Source organism: Archocentrus centrarchus, chromosome 1 (assembly GCF_007364275.1).
Source record: "Archocentrus centrarchus isolate MPI-CPG fArcCen1 chromosome 1, fArcCen1, whole genome shotgun sequence".
Classification (NCBI taxonomy): domain Eukaryota; kingdom Metazoa; phylum Chordata; class Actinopteri; order Cichliformes; family Cichlidae; genus Archocentrus; species Archocentrus centrarchus.
In genome coordinates, this window is record NC_044346.1 from 24,936,531 (window position 1) to 24,950,949 (window position 14,419).

General features: G+C 38.7%; 1 protein-coding gene across 1 annotated transcript in view; it reads right to left on the minus strand.

The window, feature by feature from the left end:
- Window positions 1-14,419, minus strand: part of septin9b (septin 9b) — a 71,776-nt gene that overhangs the window by 56,340 nt on the left and 1,017 nt on the right. The gene's annotated exons all lie outside the window — the stretch shown is intronic.

Genomic DNA, 14,419 nt, shown 5'->3' on the forward strand with positions numbered 1-14,419 from the left:
CTGCACTATTCCAAGAACACACACTACATGTTTCCATGTCATCATTGCCAAACTAATTGCTCTTTCAGGATTTACAAACCCTACATTTACCAAGGCCAACATTTCAAACCACAGATGATTCTCCAAGTGGATTAAAGAGATTTCTCATCCATCCTTGTCTAAAAACACTCCAGTCCTGGCACTCATGAATGAAGAGCCTCTCAATAAGGCTTCTTTGCAACTTGCTAATAATCACCATTACAAGATCTCCGCCAACAAGCTTGTTGACCTCTATGTCTGCGAGTGTCTTTCGGCTGAGTTCTTTAGGAAATGACAACATTTTTCACAGTCTGAAAGCATAATTGTTCTGTGAAAGCAAAACCAGATTTAGCAGCAGAAATCACTGGTGTTGCAGAGCAGCATGCACACATACTTCACACATCATGCCCGACCCTCTACGTGCTGTTCAACAAGGTCAAGGGCCACTTAGGGAGCTGCTCTCTTGGCAAAACAAACTCATACACATCCATCTTTGTTTTTGTATCAGGGAAAGGAGGAGTAATAGACTAACATGCAACAACTCACTTCCTCTTTCTTAGAAAGAACATCCCTTCTTAAAATCACAAAACCAATGTCAGCAGAAAGCATAAGGCACATGGGTGAATAGATAACATCTCTCTTTATTGAGACATTGGATAAAGTCCACCCATCATTTCTTTATATTTTACTAGGAAATGGGAAATATGTGCAGTGATTTATTGAAACATGTAAACATAAATGGAAAGTATACAAGGCAAACAGACTTTATCCAGTTCTAATGAGTCCACAATGCCTGAACCCTCTTCGGCAACTTTCTTGTAATTTCTTTAAGTGGTCTTCAGGAATCGCTCTCCAGGCTTCTTGAAGGACATTCAAAGCTCTTGTTTGGATGTTATCTGCCTTTTGTTCAATTTTCTGTCAAGATGATCCCACACTGCTACAATAATGTTGAGGTCCGGGCTCTGGGGTGTTCCACCGTGTGTTTTTCTATTCTGATATGGTTTTTCTGCATTGGCCGTGTGTTTGCGATCACTGTCATGCTTTCAAGACGGCATTCCATGGTGGATCAAAATCTGACTGCACTTTTCTGCATTCATAATTCCTTCACTGTAATGTAATGTCATCGAACTGGATCAATTTTGACAGCATCCCCATCACAACTGGCTGAAATGCAGCCCCAAACCATTACAGAGCCTCCACTGTGTTTTCCAGATGGCTATAGACACTCACTGTTGCATCTCTCTCCTGACCTCTTCTGTACATGAAAATTTGAATTAAAATTTTAAAATTTGCATTCATCACGCCAAGCCTGACCTGTTGCGAGTGATGGTGAGATGCATCTCTCAGGTTCTGTGTCAGATCACTGCTGGAATTTTTTTTCCTGTTTCTTAAGGACACGACTTCCAGATACTGTTCATCTGCTGCAGTTAGTTGTTTTTTTTTTTTAGGCCTGCTGCTTCTTTTTTGGTCCCACAATGGAAGAATAAACCGGCCTGTTCTTACATTTTTTTTTAAGAAAAATATGTTTGTCATATTTCATTTATTCAACTAAATAAATAGAAAGAAATTATGTGTTTTTGTGACGAGCTGCTAATTTTATTTCCTTTATTTGATGAGATTAAAATCTCTCTTTAAAGACAGACCTACCTGACCAAAATGCAGAAATTACAACAAATATAAAATATAACAAGTAAAGAAACAAATACAACTAAAATTCAGTATAGTAACAAAGTGCCTAAAGATTTCACTTAAAATTGGTTCTTTGCTGGGTGGTCTGTTATGTATAGACATATGTTCATCGCTTGAGTTGAGGTGAATTTTTATGCTTGAAGGATTCGTAGGTCAGTGTTAAGTGGCACTGGACTGAAAGTGAGCCAAAAAACAGCCAATGTCCAAAGAAAAATTTTTGAAAGACCTTCAGAAAGCCTGAAAAATTATTGCTTAAGCACATGTAAAAAAAAAAATACAAGAACATATGACTCCTCTGAAGCAAAATATAAAGAAATGAGAGGTGGCTCAAGACTTTTGCACAGTACTGAATTTCCAGCAGCGATGAGAAGATTTTGGCGTGCCCTCTTACTGACAACTTTCATGTAAGTCCTCTGTTGCGAAATGTTTGTTTTGCTTTAAGTCTGTTTCAAATTTCAGAGCTTGTAAGAGAAAGATTCTTCATGTTATTTAATATTTTTCAGCATATATTTCTGCATGAAATAAACACAGATTGCAGATGGGTGGATCATCCTGAATAACACAGGAAAATCCACTAACATACGAAGACATACACAGCTCCCACTCCTCCTGTAGTCCCTGGGCCATCATCTGACATCTGCAATAGGGAAGTGAGGCGAAGCAGAGCAGAAGAAGCAGATTAGGGATATTCAGTGTAGGTGCAATGTAGGAATTTAAGTAGCTTTAGCCCCAGTGAGGCTCCGTGACTAATTCTAATGATTAAAGTTTTAATAATAACACAGACAAAAACAAAAATTTTTTTATAACCATATCACAATTCCTAATAAGGTTAAAAGACACCTCATAATAAACAGAACAACTCAATAAAAAAAGTAAAATCACATGTATTACAGAAGAAAGGAAGTTTACACAAAACATACTAAGTGCACAAATGCCTTTAAATACAAACACCAAGCTGAAGGTATTTTTGGTAAAATCTGCAGCCTCATGTCTCACAGGTTGGTTGTAATTATGATAATATGCATTTGTAATATGCATTTTACCTTGGAAAGTCTGTCTCAGATCAGCCGCTTTTGAAAGGCTGAGAGCAATTACCCGAGCTCTGAATTCCACCCATCTGGTTTGTGCAGATGATGATAAAATTCTGATGGAGGAGATCTTTTAAACCCCAAATCAAAATAAAAACAAACATAAATTGTGAATGAGTCTTCTGGTGTTGCATCCATATGGCAGGCAGGATGTTGATGCTGTGACAAAAGTGTGCGTTTAAAAATAGAGATATATCTGTTTTGGCCACTGGCTCTTTCTGCCCCATGATGATTTTCCAGACTTACAAAGCTGCAGTTAATCACAAGGTCAGGGCAAAAAAAAAAAAAAAAAACTGCATTTTTTGACTCACTCACATACAACACGACTACACATGCAGTTTCTGATGGTGTAAAATGTGCTTGCATGCATGTGAGGTGCTGCAACTTTTTTATTCAGACCTTCTTTTGTCTTCTTGTTTTTTTTTGGATGAGGCAAATGGCAATTCTGCCCTGGAACCATGTCTCTTGCACTCTCCCCTTCTTGTATTGTATGTGCCTCACTCCCTTCCTCTGGCTTGTGAGTGCAGGTAGTATCTAGCAGTACACAGAGATATGCGCATTTCCATGGAGACATCCTTTGGATGGTGTTGATGATGTGATGATGTTGATGGTTAAGATGAAATAATTCTTTAATTTTATTATTATCAATTTTCCTAATAATCTTACATAACCTAGTTTGGGGAGGTGTTGCTGGAAGACTACTCGCAGCAGTGCTTTGGATCTTTATCTAAAGTGACACTGACCTTTCAGCTTTATTTATTTAAATGTGCTTTGCCTGTTTGTTTTTTAACAGCCTGAATGTAAATTACAAGTTAAAAGAGGGAGATTATTAACTCCATACAGCTCATAAAAATGGGCTTAACTGTGTTGGTTTTGAGAGAACTCATATTCTCTGTGAATAAATTTGGCATAAACTTTGCTTCATTTCGCATTTCGCCTTCTGTTTAGCTTTACACTATAATAATAATTTTGAGTTAACAAAAACCAAAGATTTTATATGTATGTATTTATGGGTTAATAAGTGCATGGATTTAAATTTCTTTCCAGAAGACTTTATTTCCAGTACTGCAAAATAAAATTTGCGGGCAGTTCGTGGGAAATTAGATTCTTTGAGCTTGTAAAAGACATAATTCAGGCAGTTTGGGAGAACAGACAGAGAAGACCTCCCTCATTCATATCTTTCAGCCCCTCTCCTCTCCATCATCAAAACCTGCTGGAGAGATACAGCTGGACCCTCCTAGAAAACAGACACACACACACACACACACACACACACACACACACACACACACACACACACACACACACACACACACACACACACACACACACACACACACAAACCTAAATATGAACACTCCAATACCCATTTAAAACCAGACACACACATGCATGAACAAACCGCAAGGGCTAACCAAGCAGATTCCATTCACATTCTGCGAACACAGAGAAAACACACACTCACACACACGCACACACACACACACACACACACAATCAGCCTCTATTATTCGCGCCTTTGTTACGTATTTAAGTAATTTCATTGACTCAAATATACAAACACTTTACTCAACATGTAGCCTACATTTTCATCCAATGGGGCAGATGGTCATGAGACACAGAAAGGCACGTGCGCCTGTTCGCTCGTGTGCAATAAGCTCAACCCCCCCCACATGCCCTGGCCAAATAAACGCAACGTTATCACACATTGACTAAGAGTGGATGGAGAGCCTTGGGGTGCACATTAATGTAAGCCGTCACCGCATAGCACAACCTTTGGGCAAAACGTGACTCAAACATGCTAAATTTAGTTATATAACAGTCGGGCAAAAAAGCTCACCAGCATGCCAGCCAACACTAAAGGGATGCCTGCAGGGCAGCGGTGCACAATGACAGAGAAAGAAACAGTGAGAAAAAGATAAAAGATAAAATGAGAAGAGGAGGAGGAGCGAGCAGGGGAAGCAGTGAAAGAGGCAAATTGAGGGGAAGAAGAAAGGATAAAAGGTGAGAGCTGAAAGCTTCTTGTGCCTTCATGAGTGAAAAACACATTTTAGATGGGCCTACACGCAGACTAAACACTCTACAGACAGAACTAAACATGACAAATGAAAACTGATTTATGCTTGAGTGTTGATTTTCACCTATTAGTAGATCAGTACTGCTTGCTACTTATTACTGCAACAGTAGCCAGATGTGTGGTTAAAAAAAAAATAAAAAAATCTACCAATATTGTGCTTTCATAGGAAGTTTTAAAGGAAGATATTTTGACATAGGACAGGGGTGGGGGGGGGCAGCGTAAAATAAAATGAATGATGGCTGGATTAAATTTGGCTGCTTCAGTTTCAGGGTGCTGGCATTGTGCATGCTTGCTCAGTGCCATGGCTTACTGGGACAGAACAAGAGAGCCATTATTGATGTTATTGGTAACACTTGTGCTACAAGCTAAATTATTTTCTTAACTTTAAATGTCTGAAGTGCGTTATTAACTTTGCAGATTACATGTGATATTATTAAAAAGCCAATTAATCTAGTTTACATTCTTAATTTGCTCAGTGAGCGTGATGATGGCAGCGAGCGCAAGCCTTCTCGTGGAGACAAATTTGTTTCAGAGAAAGAATATCTGAGTCTATCTTGAACTTGCTTGGTGTCTTTGAAGTCATGTTGGTGAAAACAAAACCAGCCCACAATGACCACTCATCATGCTTATGATCTTCACGTGTAGACGTTGTAACCATGATGTGCTGCTACATTTTAAAGAAGGTTCATTTGTGTCAGAAAGAGTTTATGTGTATGGATTCCAGATTTTAAAAAAATAATCTCAGCGGTCACGCCTCATTTACACATAAGAATAAATCTGGCTTCAAGTAAACAGACAAGCACCTGTCAAAATACAGACAGACATGCAGAAATACACTGCAATTTATACTGCATATTCACGCTATAATGCAAAGCCATATATTCATGTATAATAACACAGACACTGACATGCATAACTGCACACACACACACATGCACAGCTCCCTCATGTCCTCCCAAAAACTCTTCCCTCCAAATATTCAGTATTCAAGAATCCCATCTGTACTCAGGAGATGGCGGAGAGCTAAAAAAAAGAAAGGAAAAAAAAAAGAATAATAACAAAAAGTGATGTGGTGCTGTTAGCCACAGTCTGATGACCTCACCACAGAGCTACGCAGCACTCATCTTTTCCCTGCTTCATCTCCATCATAACCCCCCCCCCCCCCCCCCCCCACGCACGCACACGCACGCACACACATGCACACACACACGCACACACACACACACACACACACACACACACACACACACACAGAGAGAGAGAGAGAGAGAGAGCGAGAGAGGGAGAGAGAGAGACGCTGTCCTCCTCATTTACGTCCCCTGCTGCTGCTCCAGCCTACACATACAACCTGGGGCATGTACAGGGAAGACACAGCACTTCACATCACTCATCTACACAAGCCAAATTTAGAACTGGGCCATGTGCTCATACAAACTATGGGGAAATACATTTTTGTAAACAGAAAATTACTCAAATGCTACCATACTGAACTAAAATGTGCTAATAAATAACAATCAACCTTCCAAATCACTAAATCCCAATAAGCCCAGAGGCTAATTATAGACAGTGATCATCATTACAGCAACCAGAGAATTAAAAAAAAAAGAAAGAAAAAAGAGATTATATCCTTACTTTCCAGATTTGAGACTTCCTGGCCTGGCTACATGGCCCTGCCGACAATCTGACTGGGTGAAGTTTTTCTTCTATTCAGTGCATCAAATATGTTTGAAATAAAGCATTTCAGGTATTTATGGAAGCTGAATAAGTCACCCTGCTTCCCATTCATCATCATGCAGATTTTGAACTGCTGACCTATTGGATTAAGTGAGTAAAGTCAGTCTGGATGCAATAAAAAGAATAAGCAACTGTCCAAGTATTGTAAACATTTCATTTATATGAAACTTATAAACCTCTGTGGGGAAAACCCCGTTGAGATTTCCATGTACTCTCTTTGACATTTGTGGTTGTTGAAGGAAAGATTTACAAACTGTTAGTTTGAAGCACTGAAAACATAAGAAAAAAATACAGCAGCAACTAAGGGTGCAGAGATTTGCTCACCACAACAGAGTCTGCAATACACACACCTCCAGTGTCCACACACATGTTAAGAAATCAGCCATGTGAAGCTGTAAATGCCTCATTAAGACACGCATGTCACAATGTTCAGAGCTCCTGCAGGTAAAGAGTGAACTGGAAATAAAATTGGATTTTATTTCGTGGTCATTATTCAATCATGATGGAGTCATCATATCTGTTTTTTTAATGCATGCTTTTATTTGTTTTCTTCATGTTAAATAAATGGAAGAATAAACAGGCCTTAAGTGAACTCTGGCCTGAAACTCAAAAAGTGTGCTAAACTGTGGATTTGAGGAATCTTAAGACTTAAGAATCTTCAGAGGTTTGTAGTGCAGTAAAAATCAGATAAGGGTAACATGAATGTGATATGATTTTTGGATGCAAATAACTATAATGTGATATTTAGAATCTTCATATACAGTATCATTTCCTAAATGTTGCCAATACAAACAAAGGCAGTAGAATTTTAAGCATCATTTTTGAAAGTCTGACCTTATTTAACCTTGAAGAAGAGGTCAGAGGTTGAAAGTAACATGATATTTAGAATCGAAATATGTAATTCCCTAAATGTTGTCAATACAAATAATGGCAGTAAGAAACATAGATTTAAGTAGCTCTGTATAGCATTATTATCACTTTGAGCTTCAGATCAATCAAGAGGTCAGAGGTCAAATGTGACATGACATTTAAAATTTTTGTAGGAATCATAATTTCTGAGTTTTAAGGTTTTTTTTTGTCAAAATCATTAAGATGACCTTGACAACGTTTTGGTGGATGTAAGCCATATTTTAATGGATTGTTAACATGACTCCACTCTACATCTCTACAGAGTTTTATCAGAATTTATTCAGAACTTTTTGAGCTATCATGTTCACAGACAGAATGACACACGTGCATGCATGCATGCATGCAAACACTTAAATGGGTGCTGCTATGTCGCCATGATCAGCTACATGGCCACCACTCTTTGTGTGTTACATTTGGAGTTTATGATGGTTCTGCTTTATCAGCATGCTGCCACCGCACAGAATCAACACCAAGGGAAACTATAGAAACTGAACAAAACAAACACAAGAGAAATGAAGCAGTTCCTGATTAATGACTATGACATTAGTCAGCAAACTTGCTATTAATGATGTTGTATTGCTAACCATTTTCTCTTATATAAATTGAAACCCTTCATGTACAAAGGAAAAGGCAGCAGCCTGTCCTGCAGGTTTGTAGATGCATTAGAGACAACTGTAGGAAACTCACAAAGTGGAAGAGCCGTGGCATAAACCACTCACTTTCAAGAAGTAAGAGCAACTTTCATTCACACTAGTGGCACTGTGAGGCAGTGCTACAGGTATAATGCCTACCATGATCACCAGCTTTCTGAAGCATGTTAGCATGTTTATGAAACAGACCTGAACAGAACTTGTGGTATTGCTAACTACAAGCTCAAGGGAGTTCCAAGAGTTAGTGGGATTCATCCCTTGAGTATTTTGAAGGTCTGTAAATAATTTCAAAGCAAGCCATCCAATAGCTCCAGATAGTTAAGGCTCTGCCAGCGAAGATGTTTCACAGCTCATAATATCACCAGTCATAACAAAGTGCAAAACTCATAGCCAAAGTAATTACTGATGTTGAGTCAGCAACTGGCACATCCCTGTTGAGACGCACTCAAGCAATCCTCTGTGAGAACCAGAAAAGTCATGAAATGCACCAATCCATGACACACACTCACACTTAGAGAAACACACAGTCTATCCAGCCAAATCCAGTTCACAGGAAAGCCCATTCCTTTAAGCTATAACTCACACAGGCTCCTCTCTTCCAGTTCTCTGACAATTTAAATCCCATTCTCAGGTCATTTGGACTGTCGGAGGCTGTAAAAGTGCTAGTAGTGCAGTCTGTATGTCTGTCCATCCCAGCATGGCTGTGGTAACACTGCTGGCTATTTCCTATTCGCCATAAGGTAATCATTAGATGTGAGAGTGGGCTGGCAGTAGTCTACATAAAATGGGATATCCTCAAAGTTCTTGATCCCTTGCAGGAAATAAGGCATCTGTCGCAGCAACTGATAAATATTTGGACACTAAGTAGACACTGCAGACAGTAGTAGAAGCCACTGTGCATCGTTCGTCAACTTTGCAGGACTTTTTAAGAGCTTGTTTTTGCATTCTGAGTATCACAGTAGCCAGAATAAAAGCAGCTTTAAATACTGACTTCCCAAATCCACATGAAATTTGTTAAACTGCAACAATAACAGGCTGTCAGCAATGCTACATTTGCTACAGTGTGTAATATACCTCATTGTGCATTATAAAGTTACAGTCCACAGTGGTTAACTGTGCATTAGGTAAATGACTAAGGTAAGCTTAGACAGAGCACGGATGAGAGGAGCAAAGCTATGCGATTTGGCTGATTATCATAAGGCACAGAATCCTGCCACATAAGCCCAAGGCCTCCTGCTTTCACCTCCATCTCTACAAATTAGCCTGAACTGATGAAGGGATAATGCTGGAAAGAAAAAGGAGAGAGAAAGAGAGGAGAGTTCCTGTGGTTCCCTGTGGCTTCAGACCTCTGTAATCAGCATGCCAAGCTCCTGATGTCTAAATCCACAACTCGGACCCAGACGGCGTACACACATACTCATCGCATAGGCATACACACGGGCACATGCACACAGACGCACACAGAGCGAGCGCCTGACACATGAGCTCTGCGGTGTTCATGTGGAGATTGGCAAAGGAGTATGTCCCAAATAAATGCAAAATGACAGAGTTTAAATTACATAAGCTGTGCGTTGCACAGAGCTGGGGTTACATAGAATTCGTTAACATTTTTCTGCCTTTTCTGATGAAAGAAAAAAGATGAGATCAGTGAAAGTCTTACCAGAGCCAAACTCGTATTGGATTTTAGAGGCGGACGCTAGTACTGTTACAGTGTGACTTTTTGACCAGAATGACTTCAGCTATTATTAAATTACCATGACCCAGATATGAGCAGGCCAAATAAATTCATAAGCGCAGTGGGAGAAATATATAAATGGAGATGCTGTTTTGAAACACATCTTTAACAATCTGTGCTGGAATTTCATTTTCTTTCTTTCTTCCTTTATAAAGACAGAACTTCGTACACTGACATATCAGGCTGGGTACAACAGAGTGCATACACTAGATACGTGTAATGCTAATGTTGCCAGTGCTTATTGTACTGTTTTCACTTATAATGCATATAACAGAACACTGAAATATTATGAAGAATTTAAGAAAACTGCAACTTTATATACACTGAGATGTAAATACGCATATGCAATAATCTAATACTAGTGTCCAACCTACATTTACCTAATTTTTTCTGCATGTTGGGCAACTTGATGTCTATTATTCTGCAGCTTAGTAAGTGAATTAACATAATTCCTACTTTATGTGCATTGAAAACTGCATCTCAATTTAATGTAGATAAAAAAATTGGCCTGAGATGGATATTTGTAAACGGTCATTGAGCATCCTGCACAACTCATCATTCATGCCTTCATTTCTGTCTTTTTACTTTGTGAAAAAGGTGAAACCAATATTTTGGCCAATCATCTGTGACATGTATATCAATCTGTCTGATAGCTCAGAGGACACATTTGTCACCGTGAAAAAAAATGATCCTTGTAATACACCAAGTAATAACCATGCAAAGGGACAGTGATGCCCTCATTATGATCATCCCCATGCTTTAACTAATGACATCTGCTTGTAACATCAGGTGTTTCTTTAATGAACATGCAGCAACATTTTTCACGACTGGCTGGCTGCTCATCATGATAAGCAGCAGTGACATGGCCTGTTTTCATCCTTATGTTATTCACAGGGGGCTTTGTTAAGCTGCCCTCTCTATTTATAGCCAAACTCTGACACAGTGGCAAATGACGTTAGACTTGTATGTGTGCGTCTGTGTCTATGTGCGTACACTTAAATGCAAGGGTATATGAAGCTATTTATCAGGAAGAAAGAGCGAGATCTACTTTTAATATGTAGGCTATGCATTGCTGAGACATGGCTCAGCGTTTCAGAGCTCAGAGCTAACTTCATTCAGATGTGAATTACAGATATAAAGAGAGAAAGTGAGATTTTAAACCTTGAGAGACAGAGCAAAATCATATGACACTTCCTGCAGTAGGTGGGAACACTTTAGGCTAATATCTGATGGAAAAAGACCTTTCAGTGACTAAAACCTTGGCTGAATAACCTGTATCTCGGAGCGCCACTATGGGATAAAACTGAGCTTTTGTACATGGCACACATGAAAGAAGACTGATAAAGGCAGTCTAATGCTCAAGCAGGGTTTTTAAAGTGATAAGGATTATACGAACTGGAAAACTTGGCAGCCCAACTCTAAGGTAGTAAATTAAACCGACACACGAATACCAAAGTCTCCAAAGGCAGTCTTATTATCACAGGGAGTAGTAGTGGATGCAGTCCAGGCCAATATGTGACTCAGACTGAAGGGAATCTAGCTTAGCTGTCACTAAAGAGCCATTGTTAGGAAGAAATAAAGAGCTGCATTGACTCCCCTCATCTGCTCTTTCTCTATGGGACCTAGTGGTGTGGTTTAGTGGGAGGTTATACAACGTGGAATTTAAAATGTGATGGATTTTTAAAGAAACCAGTTAGACACAACAGTGCTGTAGCCAGCCTTTCCGAAATTCATCTCTGCTGAATTTTACAGTGCGCTATAAGATCAGCAGGACCAGTCCACCCCAAAATCAAATATATTTACTTATCCAGCTGGATTGCTATTGTTTTGGTGTGAGGTGTCTAGTGTTGGAAATTTTGGCTGTAGAAATTTCAGCATTCCCTTTAATAATATGAAAACAGATGAAGTTTGGTATGCATTGCTCAAGCCAAAAAATTAATACATTTGAAAGATGCAGAAGCATCCCTTTAAAAATTATGACCCAGTTACTTAAAAAAAAAAAATCCACAAACCTTATTAACGCTATCAGGTAGGAACTATTTTCTCTGCCGATCTGAATCTGCAAACCAAGGGGAATGTCAGCTAGTTAATGCTACAGCCATACTAATAGTGGCTGGAGATTGCGATATGACAAAATTATTGTGACCATATACAATTACTGTAACCTGCAGTCTCATTGCCTTTGAAATGGTTAATTTGAAGACGAGAACCAAGTCTCGCACAGTCAGTTGCCATCTTTAGTGCATCAAGATGGTGATAAAATGGCAACAAGAAAGTCAGTTTGCTATCAGTTTGCCACTGATGCAGACATAATAAAGGCTAAATATATTTACAGTAAAACATTCTGATATTTACATAAACTGCAGTAGTTCCATGGCTACTGTATTAAATTCATGCATAAAAAATCCCTATATTTATCATTTTAATTAAAATTTTCTTTACTATTCTTACTTATTATTCTTATTTCTTACTATTATTACCAAGCAAGATAACATTTTAATTTTAACACTTACATTCAGTAAACTAGGAGATAACAGTACACAGTTGGTACACAGACAGGACATGGTTTATTAGAACTGCCTATTCATGAGGGAGTATATCACCAGTAAAGGATGTATTAACAAAAATTAGCTCCGTCTACTGTACACTGCAGTGAGTGGGCCCTGCCACCCACTACATATAATCCAGCAGACTAAATCCTGGCCATCATCAGGCTGAGTCACTAAGAGATGTTGAGTCACTATTAATTTGCCATTTCCTTATGATATTGGAAGAGATAGGAATGTCTCCTCAAGATAGAGCTGATGTATACTAAACTGAAAAGTACTACAGCAGAGATTTGAATGTCAAAACAAATTTCCCATTAAAAAAAAAAAGGTTGCCAAATGAAATCAGTTATCAACTGCACATCTTTCAGTGTCCTGCATTTCATCCACAAATCAACATCAGCAATGCTTCATTGCATTTTTACATGAAGTCTTCTATTGAAGTCCAGGAAATACACACAACCAGCCCTCAGCAAATGGCCACCATAAAAAAAAAAAAAAAAGTCTACTCAAGCTTAGGCTGCGTTCAAAAAGCATGACAATATGTAACACAGCTGACTGGGATCTCTCATGCGTAGGAAGAGCGAAAGAAAAAAAAAGGTGGATAAAAAAACAACAGCTCTGCTGGGTCTCCCTGTTCATTGAGGTTCACATTACAAGACACTACAGGACAACATGTGTGCATCCAGTTCATTAAGCCCAACAGACTGTTGGTCTCACTTGACTTAAATAAATCAGAGCCACCATATTCTTGTCTGTGACCTCACAGGAGACAACACAACGATCCCCCTCCTTAGAGTATAAAATTCAGGATGAGGGACCAGAGAAATCAGAGATCTAATGCACACTTCCTAAAAGGTCAGTATTTCTAAAAGCATTGACACTTTTAAGCTAGTGATTTGGCATATTTATTGGGATTTTTTTTTTTCTTTAGCTTAGCTTTAAAGGTATATTAAGAAAAATGGAGGTCACTAGCTGATGAAGATTTAGCATGAAAGATTTTACACATCAGTGCTCCTTTATCTTCAACTGAGCTAGCTCATTTAACAGATTATAGCTACACTCCAGAACACATCCACACAACTGCGATCCCAGCAGTCTTACATTAAGAGTTAGCTTAAACTAGAACTTTGCCTAAGATAAGTTGACAGATATGCAAAAGGTGAAAGACAAAAAAGAAAAAAAAAATCCTGGTAATGCATATTTATTTGGGAAAATATTTTGTACAGCTACTAATTGGGTTTTCTCTCAGTTCAACCACAAAATGCTCTGGACTGGGAGAAAATTTGACACCTTTAGGTCATGATGCTGCATGGAAAAAAAAAAAAAAAAAAAAAAAAACGCTGGAAGCTTCAAGGTTTGAGCTAAAAAGGGGTGAGTGTGGCTGCCAGGTCTTTCATATGGGGACACTCTAATGATCAAAGAGCATGAAGACCTTTGAGATGAAAATCATTGTGTTATTCACTCAGCAGTGATGATCCTTCTGGGCTTTTTATCTGGTAAATGTTAGAAAAAAAAAAATCACTGGACACTGCTGTTGTTCACTGCCTCCTCAGCAGGCTCACCACATACTAAGTAGTAACAGTAATATTAATGCTGTGTCAGTGCAGGTGTACCTGTGAATAGCTCCAGAGATAGAACCTGACAGAAATAAAACTCTTATTCCATCAGTGAATAATTTAATTTAATAATAATGAAAGTTGCTAAGCAAATGTCCATTTACTTTTGGATCCTAGGAAGCTGGAGGACCCTTCAATGCAGTTCTTTCAATATTGGTGTAAACACATCAAACAGTAGTAAAATACTGTTCAATTTATTTCAATATATTAAGTTTCCAAGCAGTTACGTCATGGCCCTTATGTCTCCTGTTTTCGACACAAGCCTCAGCAGCATCAGCTTGTGCCACATTTTTTTTTGTCTGTTTAATCTAGAGCATGTTATTTTTTTCCCCCCAGAGCCCATCCTCGGCTCCC